The 13,575-nt window shown below is 39.8% G+C and overlaps 1 protein-coding gene and 1 long non-coding RNA gene across 2 annotated transcripts in view; one reads left to right on the forward strand and one right to left on the reverse strand.

Moving 5' to 3' along the window:
* Positions 1-2,751, reverse strand: part of LOC107136361 (transmembrane protein 45A) — a 67,820-nt gene extending 65,069 nt beyond the window's left edge. The window contains exon 1 of the mRNA XM_048803446.1: positions 2,046-2,751. The gene's annotated coding sequence lies outside the window, so the exon portion shown is untranslated. The remainder of the gene's footprint in view (positions 1-2,045) is intronic.
* Positions 2,508-7,322, forward strand: LOC125616903. The gene is made up of 3 exons (XR_007347682.1): positions 2,508-2,634; positions 5,247-5,324; positions 6,979-7,322. It is a non-coding gene; the product is annotated as an uncharacterized LOC125616903 (long non-coding RNA).
* Positions 7,323-13,575: the final 6,253 nt, after the last annotated feature.

A 13,575-nucleotide genomic window follows, 5' to 3' on the forward strand; every position in this document is an offset into this window, starting at 1 on the left:
GGGGGGGGGGGGGGGGGTAGAAGAAGAGATGGTCATCCAAGAGAAAAGGAACCTTAGTGAACATTTCATGGATGGTGGCACAAAGGGTCATATGGCTTAATGTCTTGCCTGAGGTCAGGCAGGTGGTCAGCAGCAGCACCAGGACATATCTTCCTGACACCGCCCATGCCTTCAAGGAAGAAAAGACAAGAGCACTCCAAACCTACCATTTAGGTGTACATTATAAGTCTTATCTATTTCAGTAACTATAAATTATAAAGTTATAGGTATGAATGTGAATACTTATAATGATTCCATCAGCAAGATGGGCAAGAGCAAGAATTTAGGGAGTGGCCTGTTAAAAAGCAGCCTGAGTAATGGCCCAGAGCACCATACCCCCTTAAGCAGGGCTTAAGGCAGCCACCAGAGAATAAGTCCAAAACATGGGGCCCTGACTCACTTCCCAGCCCTGCTGCCCATACTTCAGGTCCTAAATAGAGGTCACAGAAGCCACGCAGTAGATAAGGAGGGAATGCTGGGCAAACAGTAGAGACTGGACCTCAGAGAGAAGTTGTTCAGAAATACCTATAACTGCCAATCCTTCCATGAAGCCATCCTTCCATAAGATAGTTTTTTATTCCCCACACTCCCAGATCCTTCTAGATCTAAAACGCTTAATCAATTCTACCCCACTCCTCAATCAAGACCTCCCTTTACAGCCTCACCCAGTACCTGGCTTGCAAGTGGTGGGCACTAGGTAAATACTAATTTCTAATGCAGAGGTCAGAAATGACGGCTGGGGAAACTGGGAAGGAAGGCCATGAAGAACTAGCACACTAGCAAATCCTTGCCAAAGTGCCAGTCTAATCTACGTGTCAACATAAATTAACTCACTCAATGCTCTAGACAACACCCTGCCATAGGTGTTATTATTAGCATATTACAGAAAGAAACTGAGGCATAGATGGGCTGAATAATTTGTCCAAGATCACATTATGGAATTGTGAATTAACCAGACCAGTTTCCTCTGCAACAATGTGTCTTCTTCTAACCCCAGTGTCTGAACACCACTTCACTGTTAAACCCTCTGGTAAATGTTACTTTTCTGAATAAAAACACTCTGTAACTTAAAAAAAAATTACACCAAATTCTCATCTACTTCTATCTGAGCTGGAAATCAAAGTCAGTTCTGGCTGGAACACCCATGAGAGTAAACAGCATGTGACAAAAGTCTCAAATTCAAAACATTTCCACAAACAGAGAAAATTTCAGAGGTTTCAGATGGAATGGGCCTTGGGTGGCTCACCTAGCTCAACATTTTCCATCACACAATATCTAAATCCTAAAATTAAGCCAGAACTATCTGTAAGTATGCACCTATAATAATCATTCTGAATATTTTAAGATAGAATTAGAGGTTGATCATACAATTATAAGGTTATAGACACCACACAAAGTCACTTGTCACATATTTGGGTTTTGTTTGTTTTTAACAATCATAAAGGAATCTGGGTGTTGCAACATGGGTAGACGATCATAGAAAAGACACATTTGAATTACAAGTACATTTAAATTTCAATGAAAGATTCAGCAATTGCCTATATGATTCAGGTTCTAAACAATATTACATACATTAATGGAAACAAAAGCTACATTAATTCCAAATGAGCCAGATAATTTTCTTAATCTTCCATTAAAACAGGGAGTGTAGGATAGATTTAAAAATTTCGCCTTTACCAATGTACACAGAAATAAAATAGAAAAATTAATATATCAGTACATTCAAAAACTTTGGAAAGGCTTACAACAAAATGCCTAATATTTGCTCCCAGGAAATTTTATAATAGCATACCCCAAAAATCACAAAGAGCAAAGCAAAAAAACTTTAATGTTTGCAAAAATAAAAAAAGAAGAAGAAGGGAAGTAAGGTGAACGACTGTGCAGTTTGTGCCAGCAAGCGATATTTTTCTCTCCTTAATGAAGAGAGGGCTGGTGAAAACAGCATAAAGACAGGACAGAGATCACAGAAGGAGAAATATGATAACCAGCACATATTCAAAACTTACCCAGCTTGGTCTGTTTACTCAACACTTATTTTTTCCACTTTGCCAGTTTAAAATCAGATAGCGGCTGGGCTTTTGATGTTGCTGTTTCTGTTCTTTTGATCCCAGAGACCCATGAAAATTAAACTATGTGTTGGATGGGATCTGGCCTGGTCTCGCATTAGGGGGGAGAAAAAGTTTTAAGCTCAGGGCCCCGGCTGCTTCTTAAGGGAAATGAATAAATAATAAGTGGCTAGTAGGAGAGGACGTGGGGAACGTGCCTAGCTGACGTCCGGCTCGCACTGGGGCCGCACAGCCTCTCAGCACAGCTGTACAGATGTGCTTCATCTGGTTCCCCGAAGGGGCACCAGCCTGGGCTGCCGCGGCTGGCAAAGCCTCCGCTCATTGGTGGCCGCGGCTCCTCACTTGCCGCCGATTGGCGGAGAGGCCCGCCACTCCCGCTGGCCTGGGGCCGCCCCAGCCCGCCGCCCCAGCTCGCTGCATCCTTCAGAGGAACCTGGAAATGCCTCGCGGTCGCTGATGTGGCATTCGGCGGCAGCAGCGGCGGCAGCAGCGGCGGCAGCATTGGCGACTCGGGAGGGGCCGAGACAAGGTAGCTAGACACCCAGAGCTTGCCCCTGCCCTAACCCCTCTCATACTCATCCTTTCAGGCAGTTAGGCTGGTTTGTTTAAACTCTGGGTTTGGAAGATGAAAAAGGCCCGCCCTGCGCTGGCCAAGGCCCCGGTTACTGGACGCAGATCCGGACTGCCCAAAAGCCTACGAGGCGCTGAGGCCACGCCTCGGGGCTTCACTCTCCCTGCTTTCTCTAAACAGCGAATGGGAGGGTTTGAGAAGTTACTCTTGGAGGGTAGTATTCTTTTGATGAGGATCAAGGAATCCTTCATTGAAATGCTTATTAAATAGAAATTTGGTTGTTTCTTTAGTGAAGCCCAGGGGTGGGTGCAGGAGTGGTTTAAGAGATTTGGTTGGGTTTCTTTTCTTTTCTTTCTTTCTTTCTTTCTCGATTTCTCTCTCTCTCTTTCTCTCTTTCTTTTGTTGAGTTATAGTAGATGGGGGAAAATGAGAAATCTTGCTTTGTTCAGTGACAGTTTTGAAAGGACTACACCAGAGAATGAATGCTTCAATTTTAGGGAAATGGTTGAAGGAATACTGGGGGTAAGGGGAGAGAAATAATGGCAAATCCCTTTCCTTAATAGTTTGTGGAAGTTAACAGAAAGTGACCTCATTGATGTAGTAAGGCAAGAGCCACCTCGCTGGGCTACACACTTTTGTAGGTGCTGGGCCGTGTGTTAAATAGCTTTTACTTGCATGCCCTATTTAATTCTTACATCCCTCTTATTAAGTAAATATTATCTTCTCATTTTCGGATGAAGAAATCAAAACCCAGAGCCTATACCAGCATGCCTCAGATGTCTCCAGGATGTTTACATTACTTTGCTCTGGGAACATAATAAACTCATCTGCCACTTGTCATCAGGGTGGGGTTCAGAATTTGTTGACAACATCTCCACCTTCTGATGTCAAAAACTTTCACTACAAAGATAATGTCTTGTTGGGTATATTAATCATCTATTGCTATATAAGAGATCACCACAAACAGTACTTTGAAACACACACACACACACACACACACACACACACACATATATATATATATATATATATATATATATATATATATAATTGCACAATTTCTAAAGGTCAGAAGTCCAGGCATGGCTTAACTGGATCCTCTGTTCAGGGTCTCACAAAGCTGTAATCAAAGTGTCAGCTGAAAGGAAATCTCATCTGCAGGATTTTCTGGGGAAGAATCTGCTTCTAAGTTCAATCTGATTGTGGACAGGATTTATTTCTTTGCAGATATAGGGCTAAATACCTACCTTCTTTCTGGATGTCAGCTGCCCTGGTTCCAAGAGTCTGCTCTCAGGCTCCTCCTAAAAACCAGGAGGTAGAGATCATGGGAAGGCCACCTTAAGTCTTCCATGATTAAGTACTCAGACACTTCAGCTTCAATGAAACTGATTAAAATGTTATCATAACTCTACAAGCTACCACTCCCCCACCTCCTCAAAATCGGAGGGTGGGTGGGCTCACACTATGGAAGTGGATTCCAAGCATTGTCCTGTGACAATCAGGCAAACCCACAAAGGACCAGCCTTTGATCAAAGTCCTTCCTTAGAAGTAATTTCTATCCTGTGCTCAGCTTTGTGAATCATTTATTATCTGACAATGGTGCACCTTTTTATCATAGAAGCTACTCAATAATAGCCTGATAGTCCAGTTATTGATCAAGCTTCCATACTTATTATCATCAATAGGCATCTGATATTATTGAGTATTAGAATATCCCCCTCAAATATCTGCTAGATACAGATTCATTCAGCTTGCAGGAAGATGAGTAAATATAGTTACTCCATTTCTCCTGTTATGCACAACTAAAAATCTTGGAGATACACCCACACCCACACACACACACACACACACACACACACACACCAATGTAAGAAGACTCTGAGAAGTTGTGGAAGAAGGTAGACCAGTTGGAAAATTTTGAATCCAAGAAACAGCATAATGGCAAGTTCTTGGGTTTATTTATATTTCATCATCCCAAACTTGAATGTAAAGATGCCAGCACTGTAGTTTTGTTTTGAAATGGACCCCAAAGTCCCATTGATGTTGATGGTTTGGTCCCCAGCCTCTTGCACTAATAAGATGTGGTGGAACCTTTAAGAGGTGGTGCCTCGTGGAAGGAAGTTAGGTAATTAGGAGTATGGGCTTAAAAGAGATATTGGGAGAATCACAGCCTCTGAGGCAGAAGTCTCCTGTATTTCTCCTTTATTAGCAAAGCAAAATATTTTTATCCTTTTTCTCAAAATTGTGTCCTTGTTATTGGATTGGCATCAGGGACAAGGACCAAGTTTTTAATATCAAATTTGTAACCAAGATGAGATCTGAGAGCAGTCCCAGCTCTGGTTTTCTTGGGCAAGTCTGACATGCCAGACCATCCCACTTCAATGCTGAGGATGCAAATGGCTGGCAAACTTGTGAGAGCCAACTGCTGGAGAATTAGGAGATGGGTGAGTTTGCCTTGTGTCAAACTGGAAGAGCTATTCCTGTGAGTAAAGGGAGGGGCTAAGGAACTTTCCCAGCAGATGTTGAAGCTCTTTTTGCTCTGGGGAATTCCCACCTTCTCTCCCGAAAAGGTACCAGCTCCTTCATCCTGGTTCACTTTGAGAAGAAGGAAACTGACTGCTGTAAAGTTGCAACACCCTTGCCGTCTAGTAAGTTCTCTGTTGTGCACACCAAAACCCTTTATTCCACATATCTGGTTCTTCTTTGTGGGAACATCTGGTCCTTTTTTGTGGGGACATCTGTGCTGCTACACAGAGGTATGGTTAAGCAGGATTTGACAACCTAGGGATTTTTACACCCTTATAGTCTGTTCTAGGTTCCTATTTGTTGGCTTTCAGTTCAGGAATTTCCTCTGGTTGTCTGTCTCTGCTTCTTTTTTGTTTCTGTAATTGGCCCTATAAGACATGGGCAATGCTGTGTTAGGCTCTTAGGAAAGATCTTGGCTTAAAGGGCTTCCTATAGACAGGGTTATATAGATATAACCCTGTCTAAGGAAAGATGATGTTTTACTATTATGATCTGGCCTTTGTATGGCCTTCTGAATTATTATACAATCTTGCAGTTGGAGTTGGTCTGTCAGAGGTAAAGTGGAAGAAATTCTGTATGTGCAGGTCTGCCTATTGAAAGGTTTCAATCTGTCAGCCACAGTTTTGTGGATCTTCTCTGGTTATCTATCTCTTGTTTGTATTTCTTACTGACCATTTAAGATGTAAGGCATGCTGCATTGATCCTGTAGGTAGTCCCTTGGGAAAGATCTTGGCAGAATAGGCCACCTATAGGTATAAGCCTAAGAAAAAGATGTTTTACTGTAACACAATCTGGTCTTTGCAGTTAGAGTTGGTCTGTCAGAAGTAAAGTATATGGAAGAGATTCTGTATGTACAGGCATTTATGCAAATGCATGATAAGAGTCTGAACAGTCAGAAACTAAATTGAGGATTCAAAAAGGCACTGTCTTTGGTATGCAAGGATAGCAGAATAGAAGAAAGGGTTTTTAAAAAGTTTAAATACTTTCAACCTAGTGTTGGCAGTCCCAACACTGTTTCTCATCCTGGCCTCAAGCAGCTACAGATCATCTCACTGTGGGTCAGGAACACTAGCCCTGGCCTGGGGAAAGAAAATCCCAGGAAAATTGTCTGGGCTATAGAAAAATGGACAAAGAGGACCTGGCCTCTCTTCTACCCTTCAGCCCCTTTTACTCATGGAGGTGGAGGCTTCTGGCCACAAAAGTGTGGAAGTAGATTCCAGAACTGTTAGTTCATCACCTGGTGACAAGAATGGTCTCACCTTTTAAGATCTGACAGAATATCCTATTTGACTAGGAGATATCCATTACTGGGATACATAAATTCTTTCTATAACAGTATTCCATCAAACCAAATACATGGAGATACTGACAGGATAAACAACTGCACCCCAAAATGGAGAAACCAGAAACTAAAGCCAATCTGTGTTTGTTGGCAAACTCTACAAAAGGATCTTCAAGAATACCTAAAGCAAAGGATGGATAGCCCCCCACCCCATTGAATATCAATGCCTAGTGTAAGGAAATACCCCAAAGGAGACTCTGGATAAAATTGACATTGGGGAACTCACTTAAAGTTGATAGTATTATGATAATGATAAAGAAGATAGATTATGGGCTGGGGATGTGGCTCAAGCAGTAGCGCGCTCAACTGGCATGCATGCGGCCTGGGTTCGATCCTCAGCACCACACACAAACAAAGATGTTTTGTCTGCCGAAAACTAAAAAAAATAAATAAATATTAAAAATATTCTCTCTCTCTCTCTCTCTCTCTCGAAGAAGAAGAAGAAGAAGAAGAAGAAGAAGAAGGTAGATTAGGCTCAAAAATATCCTGTGCTCCAAATCCTTGAATGGAACCTGGGAGAAAAAAGATTAAAGCACAGTTTTTGTATATGCCTGATTGCCTGGGATAAAATTTGTTGTGTAAATTAAATGCACAGATAACATTCAAGGATTGTTTCAGAATATGAATCTAAAAAAGAGTTTAGCCAGGTGCCGTGGTACATGTCTATAATCCCAGTGGCTCTGGAGGCTAAGGCAGCAGGATCACAAGTTCAAAGCCAGCCTCAGCAACAGTGAGGTACTTAGTAACTCAGTGAGACCCTGTCTCTAAATAAAATGCAAAATAGGACTGGGGATGTGGCTCCGTGGTTGAGTGCCCCTGAGTTCAATCCCTGGTCCCCCTCCCCGCACACACACACACACACCAAAAAAAAAAAAAAAAAAAAAAGAGTCTGAAGCCAGAAAAGAGAAATAAGGAAGTTATGTTTTAGTACAGAAAATTAGCATGTAAAAGAAATGTTTCTGTATGAGAAAGTATTTTGTATAATAAAGTAATATTCCTGTGCTAAAATCCAAAATGAAAGAAAGGACAAAACTAAGGATTTAAACAAGTTGCAGAATGTCTAAGTAAGTTGCAGAAGATTTGTGGAAGGTAAGTCTCAAAAAGTTTGTGTATATGATTAAATTGGTTATAATTAGCACAAAGTTATTCAAATGTTAATGTACCGATTATGAAGCAAAGTCTAAAACATTGATCTGCTCTTATCTATCAAGATAATTTTCTTTTTTCTGTGAGGTTTTATTACTGAGGGCAACGAAGTCTTAAAGGAATTAAGGTTTGTAACTGTTTTAAAGTCTATTAAATAATTACTTCATAACTGGTTAAATAAATAACTGTTATTTTAAGTTATTACAATATAATTGACACCCTAAATACATGTGACTAAAGAGATGTATACATCTGAGAACTATGTTTGTCTGAGTCTTATCTGTTATGTAAAGTTTGTAAAATGAGAGTTTATGTAGGCTTACCAGCAAAGTAACCAGTAAGTGTTCTCTTTTATACATTGTATCTGACATAGAAGGGTGACCTGTTATTTGAAGAACTCTTCTTATACCCGTTCACTCTAATCAAATCTATTTTTGGTCATTAACACTGTTTCCTAAATGTATAAGAGATTCAAGGCTACCCTTTGATTTTTATTAGTACTGCTAATCCATGTAGACCTGTGATTATTGTTACCATACACTATGGATTCTATATTTTACTTTAAAGTTAAATTTCATTAACATAAGGACATATGTATAATTGTGACACAGATGTCTTAGATGTATTGGTATACTAATGTTCTTTAAACATACAGACTTTTTAAAATGTAAAGCTTAAGAGAGCACTTTACCAAGTTGGTGTTCTCCAAACAAAAATTGTAGCAATAGTCTTCTTCAAATTTATTTAGAAATAACAAATTTGACTTGGTGTTTATTTATGTCATTTAATGCTCTGTAACTGAATAAAGGTAACCTGCTGTCAATAAGTTATATATAAATTTTGTGTTACTCTTTTTACTGTGATGGGAATTTAAATGAATTTTTAGAAGGTAATAAGGAGAGCCTGATTTGTTCAAAGGTTGACAGTATGGAACATGAAAACAATTTGCCACTTTTTCCACAAAAAGGAAGTTAAAAACTCTCTTAGTATTTATATTTGATTCAAGTTTTAGAGTAATATTGTATTATGTTAACTGATATTCAGATACACTCAGGAAACAACAGATGACATTTTGTGAAATTATACATTTTTTAAAAAGAGGCAAAGATCAGATTCAGATATAAAACACTTTAAGATTTGTCATGAGGCCAGCCTCACCTTAAGGCTCTGCCTCTCATCCTTTTCCATGTTAGGATGGCTCCAAAATAGACTAGAACTAAGCTTATATAAAGTAGCATTCAAAAAGACAGATTTTTTGTTGTTGTTGTAAAGATTACTATGATCTCAAAATGGGACAAATACAAAACTTTAAGTAAAGGTTTGGGTAAATTGTGAATAGTACTTATGTTTGTAAGAGTCTTTTTTTAAGTAAAACTTGTATGTAATTGAGCTGATAAATACACAGGTCTTTGTAGAGGCTAAATAGATACAAAAGATACTTTAGTGTTCATTTTTTATTCCTTGTAAAACTTTTATAACTATTGCCTGTTAGTGTTTTGCAGAAGTACTATTTCTAACAAAACAACCTGAACTGATTTAAGAAAATAAATCATCACCTACGGGACAAACAGGCTATAATGCAGACTTCCAGTACTATTATTGACCCCAATTAAATGGAATGGGTAACTGTAAAATTATAGACATTGATGTTATAACCCATTTCTCCCACTTTAAGACTGATGAAACTGATGCTGAATGTTTAAAATCAAAACTTAAAAACCAAAGTCAAGGAATTAAAAAAAGGCCAAAGAAAAAGCAGCCAATATTTTTGACTCAGGTAGGACCCAGGGAACAATGGGACCTCTCTAAGAACCCTACAACTCTGGTGAGTCTCATGACCTCCTGATCAGGGGGATCCAGAGGACCCTAGAGAACAGGAAGCCAACCACTGCACATTTTGCAAAGAAGAGGGTCATTGGAGACAGAAATGTCTCTTTATGAGTTGTTTAATATCTTCAGTATTTTATCATAGTGACAAAAAGCTGACTACCACAACCAGTAAGTAAGTCAGAAATGCCAAGGACACACACACACACACACACACACACACAGCTCTAATATAACCTGCTCTTTCTATAGCCAGGTACCACATAAAGGGCAGCCTAGTAAGACCAAATAAATAAATAAATATTTTTTTTTATACAATAACCACTCCAACCAAACTCCATAGTCAAAACCATGGCTTCACTCACTCCCACACCCAAAAAAGCCAACTGGAATTGTATCTTTAACTCTTACCAGTCTATAACAAGGTAAAGATGCAAAGTCCTGGGTCTGAGGTTGTGGCTCAGCAATGGAGTGCTCGCCTTGCACGGCTAAGGCTCTGGGTTCGATCCTCCGCACCACATAAAAACATTAATTAATTAATTAATTAATTAACGATATTGTATCCAACTACAACTAAAAAATAAATATTAAGAAGAGATGCAAACAAAACAATAACAAAGAGAATTCAGCAATATATAAAATTATCCATGATAACTAAATGGCATTGTTTCCAGAGATGCAAGGATTATTCCTATTCAGAACATAATTAATGCAATCCATGATAGTAACAGCCTAAAGAGAAATATCACTGGAATGCTTCAATTAATGTAAAACAAGCAGCTGACAAAATAAATCACCATAAAAAATGCTCAGAAAAATGAGAATAGAGAACTTCCAAACGTTGATAAACAGCACCTACAAAATATCTACAGCTAATATTATATTTAACTTAAAAGTAAGGATGCTTTCCATACATACTTCACAATTTTCTTTATGTAATATCATAGAATGACAACATTATGAGACGGAGAACAGATTATAAGTGTCTGCCAGGGGCTAGGAGGAGTTGGGTGGGAAGGAATTATGTGGGTCCACCAAAGGGAAACATCAGGAAATTTTGTGGTGATAGAAATGTTCTATGGTTTGGCTATATCCATGGGATGTTGTTGGGGTACTATACTATAATGTTAACATTAGGGAAAACTGGGTAATTGACTCATGAGATGTCTTTGTTTTATTTCTACAACTACATATGCATCTAACATGACCTCAAAATAATTAATTAAAAAATTGTTCTGACTCTGTCTCCCTCACCATCTCCCAGTCCACACAACTTAATAAACTTTCATTACTGAGAAGAGCCCTCCCTAGGGAGAGATCATCTCTCCGCTGCTACCTGGGGTTTTCTGGATGAAGGAGGTGAAGTATTATCCAGAAGTATTTTCAAAATCCGTGATTCTGTCCTGAGCATTCTTAGACATGAGATCTCACTCATTTCCTTAATGACATCACTGGCCAGCTAGGGTGGCACACCCTCTGGGTGGCAGCTTAACCTGATAGACTGACATGGTTCTAGATCACAAGGATAATTAATGAACACTTGGCTGAGTACTCTGCTCACTGAGTTCACCCACAGTAACCTGTGCCAGCTCAAGTGACGGACACAAGGGATCTCTGTGGGCTTTATTAAGATGTGCTGTTCCTCTTGCACCTGACCTTCTGGACAAAAGGAATTAGTGTGAAGTGGGGATGACTGGAAAGAGGTGAAGTTATGGACACAGTGTTTTTCTAGACATGGAAGGACAGCAGCAACCTGGCACCTGAAGAGGGAAAATCTTAGACACTGAGATAACAGAAAAGGGAGGAACGTAAATGATACGTTGTTCTTCATAGTCACCTGGAAACTTCCTCTAAAAGGAAAATGCCTCCATGCCACTTTCCCAAATTGTTTCAATCATCTTACCTGTAACTGACTATAGACATCCCCCCTTAACCTTACCAAGAAGTCTACTGGAAACAGAAAGGATGGCCCTGCTCCTGTCCTTCCAACAGAAAACTCCTGCTGTCACCTTTAGATGTCTTCTTCACTTTCTCAGTCACCACTTCACAAATACTATTTAGCTAGCAGCATGGACAAACAGAATGTGTTGAACTGTGCTGCAACACACAACTAAATCATTCAGGATCACTCCAGGTGAATTTGGATTGTCACGAAATAATTACACACAGACACAGGAAGTACCTTCTTCTGAGGGCCCAGTGATGGCTCTCAACCTTAGAGGTCCATTGGAAAGAGAGCGCTTGCACCTGGATTCTTTATTTTTATAGAGCGGGACACAGAGGAAGGTTCAATGGAATGTTCTTTTCAAATAAGGCAAAGGGTCAGGTTTCAGAGGGTTGAGTCTAGCTTCGTGATGTCTTGTGGTCAGTAGATTGATTGGTATCTTAGAAAGCCACACCCATCCCAGGTGCTGTGTGGGAATGCAGGCAGAGCAAGAGGAAAGTGCACACGTGTGTTGCACAGCCCAAAGAGCCCACAACATCAGACCAGTCCTCCCATGTGCTCAAATGCTCATAGTTCACACACACAGCCCATGGCTGGCCCACAACAGGACTGGACACAACACAGGCAGTCTTTCCAAAACCAAGGATAAACTTCGATTATTCAAACTTAACTAGGAATCAGCAAACTAGCCAGAAGGCCACATTGAAAATACTGTCATTTACTTCCATATCCCCCACTGATGTAGGTTCTTCTGAGGGCCCCAACACTTATCAACAACCCTGGTCTTTCTTGGGGTGCCTGGTGCATCCCCAAGGCCGCACCTGTTGAATAGAAACAGGGCATTAACGTCCTTCTCTCCCAGAAACATGGTGAGTTGTCTCCTAGGAGTGGTCAAGAGAGACCTGCAACTGTTTAAATAAACACAACCACAGATCATGTGTGATATCTGTTTTAAAAAGGAGACTATCCTTGGTTACTTGGAGAAGCTTCCCAGAGGCATTAGTGTTTCAGTACTTAGGCACACCCTGCTGGCAATTCTCCCTGTTGGCAGTTTTCCCTGCACTCACTCTATAAGAAAAGATGTTACAAGATTTACCCCTACTTAAAATGAAGTCATTAATGACACACCTGGGTTTTCAAAGGCATTCAACTCAGATTCAGCTCACTGGCCAGAATTGTTATGGATGACAAACTTTCTCTTTTCAGACCAAAGTAGAGTCTATGCAATCACTAATACCAAATCTAGATTAACGTCATGTGCCAAGTGGAAAGGTGAACACAGAAACCTAAAAAGAACATCAGTTGACCTTTTGAGGTAAATCCTGATGGTTTGTGGCATTTGTGCAACTACTGTGAGCCAGGAACCTGGACAAGGAGGGAGATGGTTTTGAGGTCAGTAGTGCAAGATTCCTGTCGCTTGGAGTCCTGTTGGTAGTAGCCTTAATTCAGTGCTACATGAGACTAATTAAGCAGATGTGGTTCCAGCCCCTTTGGTCAGGTTAATTAGATTGGCTGATGGAATGGCATATTGGTGGGAAATTTTGCCCCAAGCAAAGATGGTATGGAGGCAAGGCATGGATTTGGTTAGGAAACAATTCTCTTCAGGTGTCACCGTTATGCATGTATTGTAAGTAGAGACACCAACAGCCTTCACTCCATACTATCTTCTCAGGCATTTTTGTACAGCAAACAACTTTGCAAAATAGAGATAATATCTCCTTCCAGAGGAGAGGATCTTTCTGTTAATAATAAAAATTAGTCCTCCTTCCTGAGAAGAGATTGAAGCATTTTCTTGCAACCATTATAAAATATTGGGGTTTTCTAAGCTCAGGAACACACAACATGTTCAGGCATCACCTGGCCCTACTGTGTCAACCTCTAGGATTTGGGCAAATTCTGATACTCTAGCTGCTGCTATTACTGTGGGTAATAAATTGTGCTTCACCTATTCCTTAAGAGACTCATGTTCTTTGTTATTATCCATGACAATGTGGCAGACTAACATTAATTTATATATATATATATCATATATATGATATATATATACAGACTAACATTAATTCATATATATATATATATATATATATATATATATATATATATATATATATAT

This window comes from Marmota marmota, unplaced genomic scaffold (genome assembly GCF_001458135.2).
Source record: "Marmota marmota marmota unplaced genomic scaffold, marMar, whole genome shotgun sequence".
Lineage (NCBI taxonomy): Eukaryota > Metazoa > Chordata > Mammalia > Rodentia > Sciuridae > Marmota > Marmota marmota.